Source organism: Alexandromys fortis, unplaced genomic scaffold (assembly GCF_014885135.2).
Source record: "Alexandromys fortis isolate MF-2015 unplaced genomic scaffold, M_Fortis_MF-2015_v1.1 scaffold_0, whole genome shotgun sequence".
Classification (NCBI taxonomy): domain Eukaryota; kingdom Metazoa; phylum Chordata; class Mammalia; order Rodentia; family Cricetidae; genus Alexandromys; species Alexandromys fortis.
Genome location: NW_026067949.1, coordinates 21,228,383 through 21,240,845, shown reverse-complemented (window position 1 = coordinate 21,240,845; position 12,463 = coordinate 21,228,383). Strand labels below are relative to the sequence as shown.

General features: G+C 47.9%; 1 protein-coding gene across 2 annotated transcripts in view; it reads right to left on the bottom strand.

The window, feature by feature from the left end:
- Positions 1–10,102, bottom strand: part of Tbc1d1 (TBC1 domain family member 1) — a 176,598-nt gene extending 166,496 nt beyond the window's left edge. The window contains exon 1 of one of the 2 annotated variants that reach the window (XM_050149798.1): positions 9,299–10,102. The gene's annotated coding sequence lies outside the window, so the exon portion shown is untranslated. The remainder of the gene's footprint in view (positions 1–9,298) is intronic. The other variant, XM_050149799.1, reaches the window with a different exon arrangement.
- Positions 10,103–12,463: the final 2,361 nt, after the last annotated feature.

Sequence of the window (12,463 nt, the reverse complement as noted above, 5' to 3'; positions counted from 1 at the left end):
TCAAGTCTTCCTTTCCATTCTTCTCGCACAAATTTCTTCCATGTTATCTTCCTCCCGATGTCCAGTCCTCCCTGTTGCTCATCCATTTCTGCTTAGGAGTCCTCAGCTACACTGCAGAGGCACTGAGATCGCGTGCATTAAAGCCACCTGGGTCTTCCAGGTTGTGACATCCAAAGATAGCAAAGTGGCCCTACCCTGCCTCGCTCCCTCTAAATGATTTTACAAACAAGCCACACCCCCTTCTTCCTTTTCTTCTTGTATTACCACTCATGTTGGCATGTGTGGACACAGGTGGGTGGCAGTGTACAAGGAGGGCAGAGGTTGAGGTTGGGAGTCATCCCCCAGCGCTGTTCCAGCTTACTCATTTAGGCAGGGTCTCTCAATCAAGCCCAGAGCTTCCCGGTGCAGTTTCCATAGCCGGCCTGCTCTGAGGATCCCCGCAGCTGCCTTCCCAGGCTGTAGTTACAGGCAGGCTGCCGTGCCCAGCCAGCATGTCTGAGGGCCCTGGTGACCATAACTCTGGTCCCCACACTCTCATGGCTTACAGTCCTATGTCCCCAGATTTTGTGCACGTCCCTTCTTGAGACTCTTCTGGCTCCTGTCTTATCTGCCAGGACCTTGTTTTCAGGTTATTAGAAGGCCCCCAATTTCTGTTTGGCCCCATTCCCTTCCCTTATTCCACCTGCTTTTTCTTGTGACAGTATTACCTTTTCGTGCCAACAAACAGTCAAATGCTCATATTACTGTGAACATGACGCGTTCTACGTATGTTAGCTAGCGGTGACTCCTAGCTAACCAGGAGACCACAGTCCTTGACTAACTTGTCACAAAGTGACTTGGAAGAGTTTGCACCTGGCTCTGAAGCCCATGTTTTTAAATGAGCTGATCAGATACACCCTAATAACTCCCAAGGTTTTTTTATTTTTCTCCCAGACAATCTCCTTCCTGAGTTCCAGATGAGTCATTCATATTTCTGTATGGTCTCAGCTGATCAGCTCCTCAGCCTGCACTTAGTTGTCTCTCAGCTGATCAGCTCCTCAGCCTGAGCTTAGCTGTCTTACAACGAACCCAGTCTCAGCTCCCTGTTGACCAGAATTTCTCCTCCTGCATCCCAGCAAACAGCATCACTGTCCATTTTATGCTGTTCTCTGCTTCCTGTTCCCAGAGCAAACCCTGAGACGATCAGCTTAGAAAGAGAAACAGTTCACTTTAGCTCACAACTGCAGTCCCTCAGACTCCGATGGGTTGTGTTGCTGCTTCCAGGAGAGGAAGAAAGGAAGGAAGGAAGGTGCGGTACAGATACACCACTTAATTCCCAGGAACAAAAAAGAGGATAAGGAAGGGCCCGGGGTCCCATCATCTCCTTCTAGGGCACAGTCTTAACTTGGAGACTTTTCACAAGGCCTACTTCTTAAAGGTTCCATTCTCTCCCAGTAGTGGCTTCCCAAAGACCATGCTTTTACCACGTGGACCTGGCAGCAGCCTGGGGGCACATGACAGCACTGGCCAAGTCACCGGGATTCCTCCGTCATCCCAGTCCTGACTCTACCATATAAATATATCTGACCTTTCCATCCCCCAGAGAACCCTTCTGCTGTCTATCAGCCATCACATACCATGAGATCTACACACAAACATTCTCTCGGAACCCTCAGCCCTACATTCCCCCTAATGTCCTCTTCCTCAACACTTTTTGGTTTTTAAGACAGAGAAGCAGTCACAGTCGCCATATAAGATGTGGGTTCTCGTGGCCTGGTGCCACGGCACACACTATCCCACTCCCCTCTTCTGAACATGAGACTAGTCACTGACTGTAAGGGGCCAGAGAGTTTTCCTCACTTGAAGGGGACAAGTTGGTCTTCACGGTTAAACCGCTGAGAGAAGAAATGAGATTCCTACACGGGAGGCAAAAGACCAATAGCAATAACCAGAATCAGCGGTGATGCCGATTTCCCATCATCCACAGGCAGGATGACACCTGTCACAGTGCATCACAGTAGAAGAAACCAGGTTTAGGTAACCTGCCTGGATTCTGGTGAAGATTGTATCCACCATAGATGTTTACAGCAGAGGCATGATGGGAAGTGTAGTTCAGAATAAAGGCATTCGGTGACCCTCCTCATGATGTGTGTAGAAACACTGGAGACCCAAGGAGAACTGTCTCTCAGCCAGTCCCACGTTCATCCCTCGAGTCCAGTTACATCTCTGCTGAAGCAACCATGGCCTCTTTCTTCCTAGGGAGGTCAGAGCCACCGGCAGCATGCCCTTTCCATTACTACACTTGGGGGTTTCATTGTCGCATGTATTTTAAGAGTCTGAAGAGGCATCCTTTAACAGACTGCGAGCTTCATACACCAGTCAGGTTTGGGGGTAGAAAAACCAGTATTTGAATTTTAAACCTTTTCTAAGACAGAAATGAAGTCTGTTCTTTATTCTGTTTTCCCATTTTATGTGTGTGTGTTCTAAAAGTAAAGTTTTATAATGTGAACATAGCTTACAGCTATTTTAAGATTTACTTTTATTATTTTTAACTATGTGTATGTGTGGGGTATGTGCACACGAATGCAGGGGCCCTAGGAAGCCAGAGACACCGGATCTCTCTAGAGGCGGAGTCACAGGCAGTTGTGAGCCACTCCATACTGATGCTGGGAACTGAACTCTAGTCTCTTTAAAGAGAAAAATGCCCTCTTAACTGAGGTACCTCTCAAGCCCCAATGCTATGGTTTTGTGTTGAATTTTTTTCTTTTTCCTTTATCTACCTGTTGGTTTATTTATTAGTTTTTAATTAAGTTTATTCATTTATTTTACATCCTGACCAGTTACCCCTCTCTCCTGTCTTACCATTCCCTTCCCCCAATCCACTCTTCTGTTTCTGTTCAGAAAATGGCAGGTTCCTATGGGTGTCAACACAAAGCATGGCGTATCAAGCTGAGGTAGGACTGAGCTCCTTCCCTTGTGTTAAGGCTGGGCAAGGTAAGCCCTTCTGTGGAATAGGTTCCTGGAAGCCAGCCAAAGCATTAGGGACAGTCCCTACCTAGGAGTCCCACAAGCAGATCAAGCTACACATCTGTCACACTTACATAGAGGGCCTAGGTGGGTCCCCTGTAGAGTCCCTAGTTGTTGGTTCAGAGTCTGTGAGCTCCTATGAGTCCAGGCTAGCTGTTTCTGTGGTTCCCTTGCGATGACCCTGATCCCCTGCTCGTATAATCTTTCCTCCCTCTCTTCAACAAGGTCCCCAAAGCTCAGCTCAGTGCTTAGCTATGGGACTCTATTCCTGTTCCCATCACTCACTGGATGAAGCCTCTCTAATAACACCTGGCGTCGTTACAATCTGAGTACAAGAGATGGCCAATTCGGCTACCTAGCCAATATTGCATTTATTGGCTTTTGGACACAGGGTTTCTCTGTGCTGCCCTGGATCTCCTGTAACTCACTTTGTAGATCACGCTGGCCTTGAACTCATAGACCTCTGCCATATATCACCATGCCTGGTCTTTCTTTTCATTTTAAATATTGAAACCTACCAACAATAAAGCAGCACAGTATTTTTTTAAGATTTACTTATTTATTATGTATACAGTGTTCTACCTGCATGTGTGCATGCATGTACAGAAGAGAGCACCAGATCTCATTATAGATAGTTGTGAGCCACCATGTGGTTACTGGGAATTAAACTCAGGACCTTTGAAAGAGGAGTCACTGCTCTTAACCCCTGAGCCATTTCTCCAGCCCCGTAAGCAATACATTACTTTGTTCCTGAATAAATTTTATGAAAGTGGGGGTCTCCTTCTTCCTCCAGTGTACAGCCACGACCCCTAGTATACAGGCACTCATGGTAACAGAAGGCCTTAAAGTTCATATAATCCAATAAATAATATTCCCTCCCCCTTTAGAGGTGAAAGTGGCATTAAAAGCCGGGCTTGACATCCAGTCCTGTAACTGAACCTGCTTTAAGTTCTAGCCGTTGACAGCTGCTAATCCCAAGACATGTTTAACGAAACCCTAGAATGAGCACAAAGGACAAACCTGAGGTCTATCAATTATTTTAGGTAGCGCACTTATAAATCAGGTGGCAACGAGCGTGACAAAATGGTTCTCTGCTTCCTTGTCATTCCAATCATTAGGTGAACAGTCATGGAATTAGTCATATCCCTTTTTGATCAAAAATATCATGGAATAAACAAACCATTGCGTAATGTAAGCAAACCACCGCACTGTTTCAGAGCTATCCCAAATCACATCATCTTCAGCGGAGAACCCTCTGCATTTTAAACGCCAAGGAGAACCACCTATTTAGAGGTCCCTTCTGTCTTGTACCCAAGCAGTGAAAATCATGCCCTGCTATTCCAGTGGGGGTTCTGCTTAGGTTCTTTTTAGTAATGTCACACACATACAAGCCTGACCCTTTAGAATGGCCTTTAAACATAGCGGCTACCCAACCAAACACAAGAGCGTCCTTTTTCAGTAATCTTGTTAATGAGACCTGCTGACCCTGGAAGCATGAGCTTGGGATCATGAAACTTTAAAAGGAGCCAGGTCCTTTCAAGCCACTTACAAATTTCCCTCATGTATGAAATGAAGTGACTGGGTTCTGGAGAAGTGGCTTGTCTAAATTTAGTGACAGATTTAGGGACAGTCCAAGTCCCAGACTCCCATCCCCAAGCTGGAAAGAACCTCAATTTCCCCGTAAGAACACTTTCAAGTGTGAAATTGAAAAAGCAAGTGACTTAACTTCTCCAAAATCTGAAGTTTATTCTTATAGGAGAATAAAACAAAATCCTCTCCGAGGTTCTTCTGTTTCTGAAATCTGCTGAATGCAATTTCCATAATGCAGAATACCAAATGTCCCTCACATTGTGTGAGGACACAAAGCTGCTTCCGCCTTTGATTTAAGAACAAAATTGTGTGTGGAGTGGGAGGAGGAGTCTATGAGTCTAAGCACAGGAGAAGCCAGGGTAGAGTTCACAAGCTATGTAGGGGGAACCCTCTCCTTTCCTAGTTCCATATCACCCCATCCCAGGACACAGAGAGTGGAATAAAATTCTCCAATAGCTAGCCTAGGCAGTTTCAGCTCTCACCTGATCAGAAGGGCACTAGGGCTCCATATAGTTTTAGTGAGTGCCCTAGGGCTGTGTCCTGGAAGCCTGGCACACAATGTGACTGTATTAAAAAGTGGTGGACTTTAAGAAGTAAGGCCTAGCAGCAGGTGACTGAATCACTGCCACCTTCATGAAGAGAGCAATACTACTCTGCAGGAATATATTAGTTCTCGCAAAAGGGCGTTACTACAACGGAGCCGGCCCCTTCCTTCTTCCCCTCTTTATCTATGACCTCTGATTCTCACATCTGCCTGGTGATGCTAACCACCATGTTGTATTGTGTACAACTACCGCTTAAAAACATGGCCTGTCACTTCCTTCTACTCCAGCCAGGGCAGTGATCGGATAAGGGCGATCCTTTGCAGCTGTATATATGGTGTTCTGGAAGCCGGTGGTCTCACTTTCTCACCCTCTGGGGTGCTCAGTGCTGGGGTGTGCCTCTTGAACTTGACATGTAAAGTGACAACCTTTTGGAATGGCTTCTTATAGAAGTCTGAGCTAATTCAAGCCAGTGTGTGTGTGTGTGTGTGTGTGTGTGTGTGTGTGTGTGTGTGTGTAATCTTCCCTCCTGCATGGCTGCTTTGAGTAGTAACAACAGTCAACACAAACAGCGCTGTGTATCTGTTAACTAACTTAACTCACAGCAACCATAGACAACTGAGAGAAAGAAACCGTGGTCCTCTCCAGGGAGAAGACTTGCCTAAGGTCAAATGGCTAAGCACAGCTGAGGATCTGAACCTGTATCTTTTGGCTCTTGGGTTCTCCTCTTCTTGGACTTGCTGCAGATGCCCTTCTGGACTCCCACAGTTGAAAAGGGTCTACTTTATCCTCCCATTTCACAGACGGGTTCTCTCACTAATAAATGGTGAAGACAGATTTGAATCTGAACCTGTCTCATGCACAGACTCCGGTTCTTCTCACTCTGACGGTCTCATTACTCCTCAGACATCTTTCTCACTGGCATAGGTTGAGTGCTGTACCTAAATTTTCCATAGCTTTTGAAATTCAAACTTAATGTTGGAAATAAAATATAAAATAAATGAACATAAAAATAGTAGTAATTTTTTAATTAGAATACAGGTATGTTTTAAGCACTCTACCTGTATAAGTCCATAAATTCTGACAAGCCTATAAGTATTCTCTTAGTTTGGAAATATAAATTCATTTATTATATATGATATTTGTTTTATTATATCTGTTTTTGTACTAAGAATTGAACCCAGGGCCTCATCCAAACTAGGCAAACATTCCAATGCTGAATTATATCCCAAGCCCCCTCTTCTTTTCATTTTAAGACAGAATATTGTTTAATTAATTAGGCTGGCTTCCAACTCTCCATTCTCCTGCCTCAGCTTTTATAGTAGTAGGAATTGGGAATGTACCGCCCTGTTAAGCAATAAATAAAGATGTGCTAAATTTAAATGAGTTTGTTATCTTTTAGTGGGGGTTGTTTGTTTGGTGTTTGGGTTTGGAGACAGAGTAGCCTGTAACCCAGGAAGGTCACAAACTAATTATGTAGCCAAAGCTGACCTGGAACATCATGTCTTTTGTGAGGAATCTTCTTTTAAAATATTTTCATTAAACTATTTCAATGGGGTTGAAAAGGAAGCAAGGGTGGAGGGAGAGGGCAAAGACAGCAAAGCAGCTTGCATGGGAGCAGCTCTGACTGGAGACAGAGTCCATTTGCTTGCTCCCAGGATGCGAACCCTGCACACCCTCATTGCTGGGCCATTCAGTTATTTTAATGAACAGTTTCTGCTTCTCCAAGTTTAATGTCCAAGAACAGAACGGGACTGGGAGGTAGATCAAGCCCCGGGATTACCGGGGTCGTTAAACTTGAGAAGGGCAGGAAGGCAGACACAGAAAGGGCAAGGCAAAGTATCTGTGCCAGCCCAGCCACACACGCCGGTCCTCACAGGGGCATATGTTTTATGTTTCCTTGTGACTATAAAAACTTTGGGGCCTGGGACCTACAGAGAAAGCCTGGGGTGGGGTGCTTCAGGGAGATATCTTTGGTGAGAAAAAAAGAGAAGCATGTTTAAAACAGTAGCTTCTCAAGCAGCTGTGGTCCTTGTTGCCCCTTATCCTATCAAATAGCTGGCGGGGAAGGGGGCCCAGGCAGCCCTTCCCTAGGAGCACAGCCTAGAAAACAACGGGCCACAACATAGCTGCTACCAGCACCACGCTACAACATGGGCCACAACATAGCTCCTACCAGCACCACGCTACAACATAGCTCCTACCAACACCTCGGCTACAACATGGGCCACGACATAGCTCCTACGAGCACAACAGCTACAGCCTTCTTGGTCCAGGCTGTCTTCTGGAGCAGTTGGTCAGGTATTGACAAAGGATAGGTAGTCAGGGGAAAGGCAACACTCAGGGTTCTTCCAGCCACCCAGCTCCAAATGCCCTCAGATAACGTGACAAAGTAGGTGTTATAAGTTAGAAGGCAAACAGGCAAACACTGACATGATGTCACCCAATCAGGAATGTCCCCAAGGTGATCAGGGAGCCCTTGAGCTCTCCATGGGACAGACCAGGGTAGACTGTGGCAGGGAGTTCCATTGCAAAGCTCTCCTTTGGTATTAATAATTCATAACGACACCAATGCTCCCCCTTTATTCTACTGGTTTGTAAATGACTGAACAAATCCACAAAAAGCATCTTTTTTTAAGGACCCCTTACTGATTTTTAAGCCAACCATCCAAGCCACAATGGATCCCTTTATTGTCTCTTGGTCATCAGTTAATCCATTCAGCATGTTATGGGATACCCTCTAACTCACTGGCGCGTCTTACCATTCAGTAGCTCATGCTCCATCAATGGTGACTTACAGATAAATTTAGAGAGTTAGTGTCTTTAATTTGATAGGAACCAACCCCTAAAAACAGACATGCTGGAGGCCCAACAGCCCATTTCTAACAGTTGGAAAGCACCCCTTACATAGTCTTTCATGTACCTTCCTGATTCCCCAAGAGAGTCAGGAAGACGCTGATTCTGCGCGAGAGGAAGCAACCCTCTGAATGCTAAGGAAAGATAAAAGAACTTCTATCTTTCAGAGAGCTACAGAGCTCTCAGCAAGGCGCAGGACAGAACACCCGGTGGGGAGCCAGGTAAGTGGTTGCTAGGTGCATTCCTACCTCTTGGTACAGCTGCCCTTTCCTCCTCCCTCAGACCCCGCCCACTCTGAGCAGGCCCTACAAACAACAAAGGCCAAGCGTGGCCATCCTCCAACTCACAGCAATCCCACTTCACATCTGCGAGACTTAAAGCAGGCTCTTTTATCAGTGTAGGTGCAATGCAAAAAGTTTAGAAGTTTAGGCTTGTAGAGATAGCCGAGTTTCTTGGGTGTGACCCATTTAAATTAGGTCATCAAAAACTCCCTTCCAACGCCCGATTCTACTAATAAAAGAACTCTCCCAGTCACCTAAGAGGAGAGTGAGAGATGGATGAGGTGAACGCCTGACCATCCATCAATACCGGGGCGCGGAAGGCTCAACTGTCTACTGAGAGGAACAATAATCACTTTCAATTTCTTCTCCTTTTTAAGCAACTTCCGCAGAACCAGCCATTTAAATTAAAAAAAAAAATCACAACCGGGAACGCCACACCTAGGCGGATTTCAAACAAAACGACCCATCTTTCAGAAAAGAAGAAAACAGCAACTGTGAAATTTGAAAGTCTTACGCACGTAGCAATCCGGAAGCTGCTAGAAAACAATTAAGCCGGGTTTCAAAATGACCAGGACAGGATGTGCCCATAGAAAGAAATGTTGAGTGCGCCGAGAAGCTGCCAAAGTTGGCGCTGCAAAGTACCCTGAACTTTGAAAAGGTATCCTAGGGTCACTCTGACCCCTTCCTCCCAAGCTGGTAGTCTTACAAGCACTTTCGCCCTGGTGATAGTGTTGGTGATATTTGGCGGGAGGAAGGGGGAGGCGGGAGATGCGAGAAGAGCTCGGGTGAAGCCTGCCTGAGCGCTCTGGTCACAGAAAGCATCAAGGTTTCGGTTCCCTCCAAGCAGGGGACAAAAAAGGTGGCACTGAAATCCTTTCTCTTCCCCCTCCCCCAACGGCACTAGAGACCCGGCAGCAACGCCCTTGGGTGGCGGGACCGCCGCTTCTCCACAGCGAGGGAGCGCAGGGGCTTGCAGGAGGTGGAGGGCTGCGCGAAACCCTAGGGACCCAAGGTGGAACCTACCAGCGAGGTGGCGCGCTCAGAGCTCCGGGCTGGGCTGGGGCTCGTAGGTGCTCCCCAGCACCCTGAAGATGGCCTGGGCGGGCCAGGCGTCCATAGTCTTCAGCTGACTGCGCTCTTGCCGCCCTACGCAGCTGGAGTGGGGACCGTTCCACAGTCTGGCGCTGGTTCTCTTGCGGGCTGAAGATACGGCGGGTCCCGCGGCGGCTTGCAGCAACAGGCACCGCGGTGTGGCCGGCGGCGGCGGCGACAGCAGCCGAGGAGGAGGTGTCTGCGCGCTGCTCGCGTTTCCTCCTCCCCGGCTGGGCGAGCGCGGGGGAGGCGGGGGCGGGGGCGAGGGGGCAACAGCGGGGATCTCCTTAGTGGGTTCAGCGGGAGCCAAGAACAAGACGCAATGCCCTGCCTTCTCCTCCGCTCCGTGCGACTCTGGCGGGGCGACACGGCCCAGATTGGCGAGTCACAGGCGAGCAACAGCTGCTGCAGTGCGGGTCCTCCACGGCCTCCCTCCCCTCACTCCCCAGCGGTCCATCCTCAGCCCGCCCTGGGGCCACCAGGCTCCACCCCACGAGAGCTTGGATAAGGTGCACGGATCGCTGCCCCATCCAGCCTCAGCGTGAAGTCCTGGCCCGGGATATTCTCCGCGTGCTGGGGACGCGGGCCCACGAGTGATAATGGCCTTCGCGGCGGGATGTGCGTTTGCACATCGTGTTCTTGATGGCCTATTTATAGCAGGTGGCTCTGACCGTGGCTACTTTGGCCCCGGAGGCTCTCAGCAGGTGGTAACGTAGCCTGGGCTCTGGCCAGAACCCAGCTCCTCCACACGCACTCCTCCGAAACTGACCGGGATCACTGCGCAGCTTACCCGCAGGCCACCCAGCCACCAGCCCTCCCCCGCATCACCCTTCTTCCTGCACTGGGGTCGAATGGCAAGAGGGAGGAAACCGGGCACCAAAGGAGGCTGGGACGCTGGTACTCCGGGCAGGAAAATCAGGGACTCAGGAAAACACCCGGTTTGGAGTGCCCTCCGTGGATTAAACACCACTAAGCCCATCTCTGACCAGGTGCGGGAGTGACGCAGAGCCCAGACTGCGCGCTTTTTCCCTCCCTGCGCGCCGAGCACACACGCACGCAAGCGCGCTTGTGTACACGCCAGAGAGCCACGAAAAGCTCCCAAAGCATCCCAGAGCATCTTAAAGCGGGTTAAAGAGGCAGTTTCACTCAGAAGAGCAGAAGAGGTGGAAGAAAAGTGAGCACTGCAAGTGGGAGCTGCCAGCTTGGGTTGTATCTAGAACACTCTGTAGCTATAGTGTGGGGATAGCTTACTCTTTATTACGGCATAGTTTGTCTGCGTAGTTTCAGATCTTTAAAAAAAAAAAAGAATTAAATCATACATACAGCCACGAATAATCTAATGAGGAGAATACTGACGAGTTTATGGAAATTATTCTGCAAAACAGGTCAGATTTTCCAGTTAAACTAAAATTATCTTCGGGATCAGATCATTATTGTTTCGTTCAGAACCCCATTGTTCAGTTATCCTTCCCTCTTTGTGACCTTCAGACCACGGTTACCTCCAGAGGGTCACCTGTCGAGGCGGGTGACCTGTCAGCCATTTCAGGAGCACCAGGGCCACCTTTCAAAGAGTCTGAGAGATGGTGTTTGGACCTATTGCTTAATCACCTTGCCTGGCAGTCCCCCCTGTGGGAGAAGGGACAGAGGATTTGCTGGACTATACTTACAGAACAGGCCAGAGCCACCTCAGTATTACTGCTTCCTTCCCTTTTCTTGTCCTCACCCCTTCACCTCCCCCCTCCAAAAATTCTGGACCTAGAGTGCAGGAGGCTTAGCAGCCAGGTGGAGGCCAGGTGGTATAGGAAGGCGGGGCTTGGGTACAGAAGTGGAATAGTAGAGGAGCCTCGGCCCAGTCTTGATATTGTGAGGTGGGATAAATAGTTCATTCCCCATAAGCTCCAGAAATTTATTCCCCATAAATTCCAGCAAAGAGGTGTATAACGGAGAGGCAAGCAACCGCTATAACCCTGATCTGGGTTGGTGAAGGCGTGGTGGCCTTGAGGCAAGCAGTTATTTCTGCCTCACCTCTCTAGTTTCCAGGGGCATTTAGTGTCCCGAAATGATAGTGAGAAACTGTATAGGACTTTATAAAACAGAATCCATCTATAACACAACACATAATAGAGAACTGTGAACGTTTTGTCTTTTTAAGCCCTTAGCTGACTTATTCCAGATATCAGGAAACAGCCTGCCTACCCTAGCCCTTTGGTTGATAACAGCTCTGGAAGAAGTAGTGATGCCTCTAGAGCAAGGTGGAGATGTGGGGCTTGCAGGGGAGTGGGGATCTTCCCTACAGGGGCTCCTGGATGCTAGCATTGACCGTCTTGGTGACTTGACGGATAAAACTTCCACCTAGGAACCTATCAGCCATGGATGCTGCTTGCTTGTCTTTGGACAATCTATGCACTCGCCTCCCTGCCCCCAGAGCCTCCCACAATCCTGAGTACAGCATTCTTTCAGGGCTCCCTCTCGAAAGTCGTTCCTATCCTCCAAATTTAGTCACTTGCAGTATAATTAATTATTTATTGCCAAATACTAGCAGTATTAATACCAGCTCTAAGATAGCTGCAAGCTCCAAAAAAGACGGCCATTCTAGTAGGAAGCCCAGAGAGAAAGACAACAGAGGCCACTTTGCTTCTAAAATATTTTTTTTAAAAAGCCACATGTGAATCTAGTATTGAAGTCTTTGGCTAATGTAGAAAAGAGATCTTTAAATGACTAGGGGCATAGGATGTAACTCACTTAGAAGATTGCTTGCCTAGGCTGCACAAAGATCTCGGTTTGACACCCACATAAACCAAATGTGGCTGTGCATGCCTGTAATCTAGCACTTCAGAGGTAAAGGCAGGAAGACTATGAGTCTGAGGGAAGCCTCTGGGAGAGGCTGTCTCCAAAACAGTAATGTTTAAAACAAAATAACAGAAGATTTTTCTTTATGAGACAGGGTTTCACTGTGGAGTATAAACTGTCCTCAGACTTGAAATCCTCTTTCCTCCGCCTCTGGCATGCTGGGATTACAGGTGTACACCATACCTGGCTATTACAAAATCTATTATGTAGGTATTTGAATGTTCATTTTTCCAAGGAAATTGAACT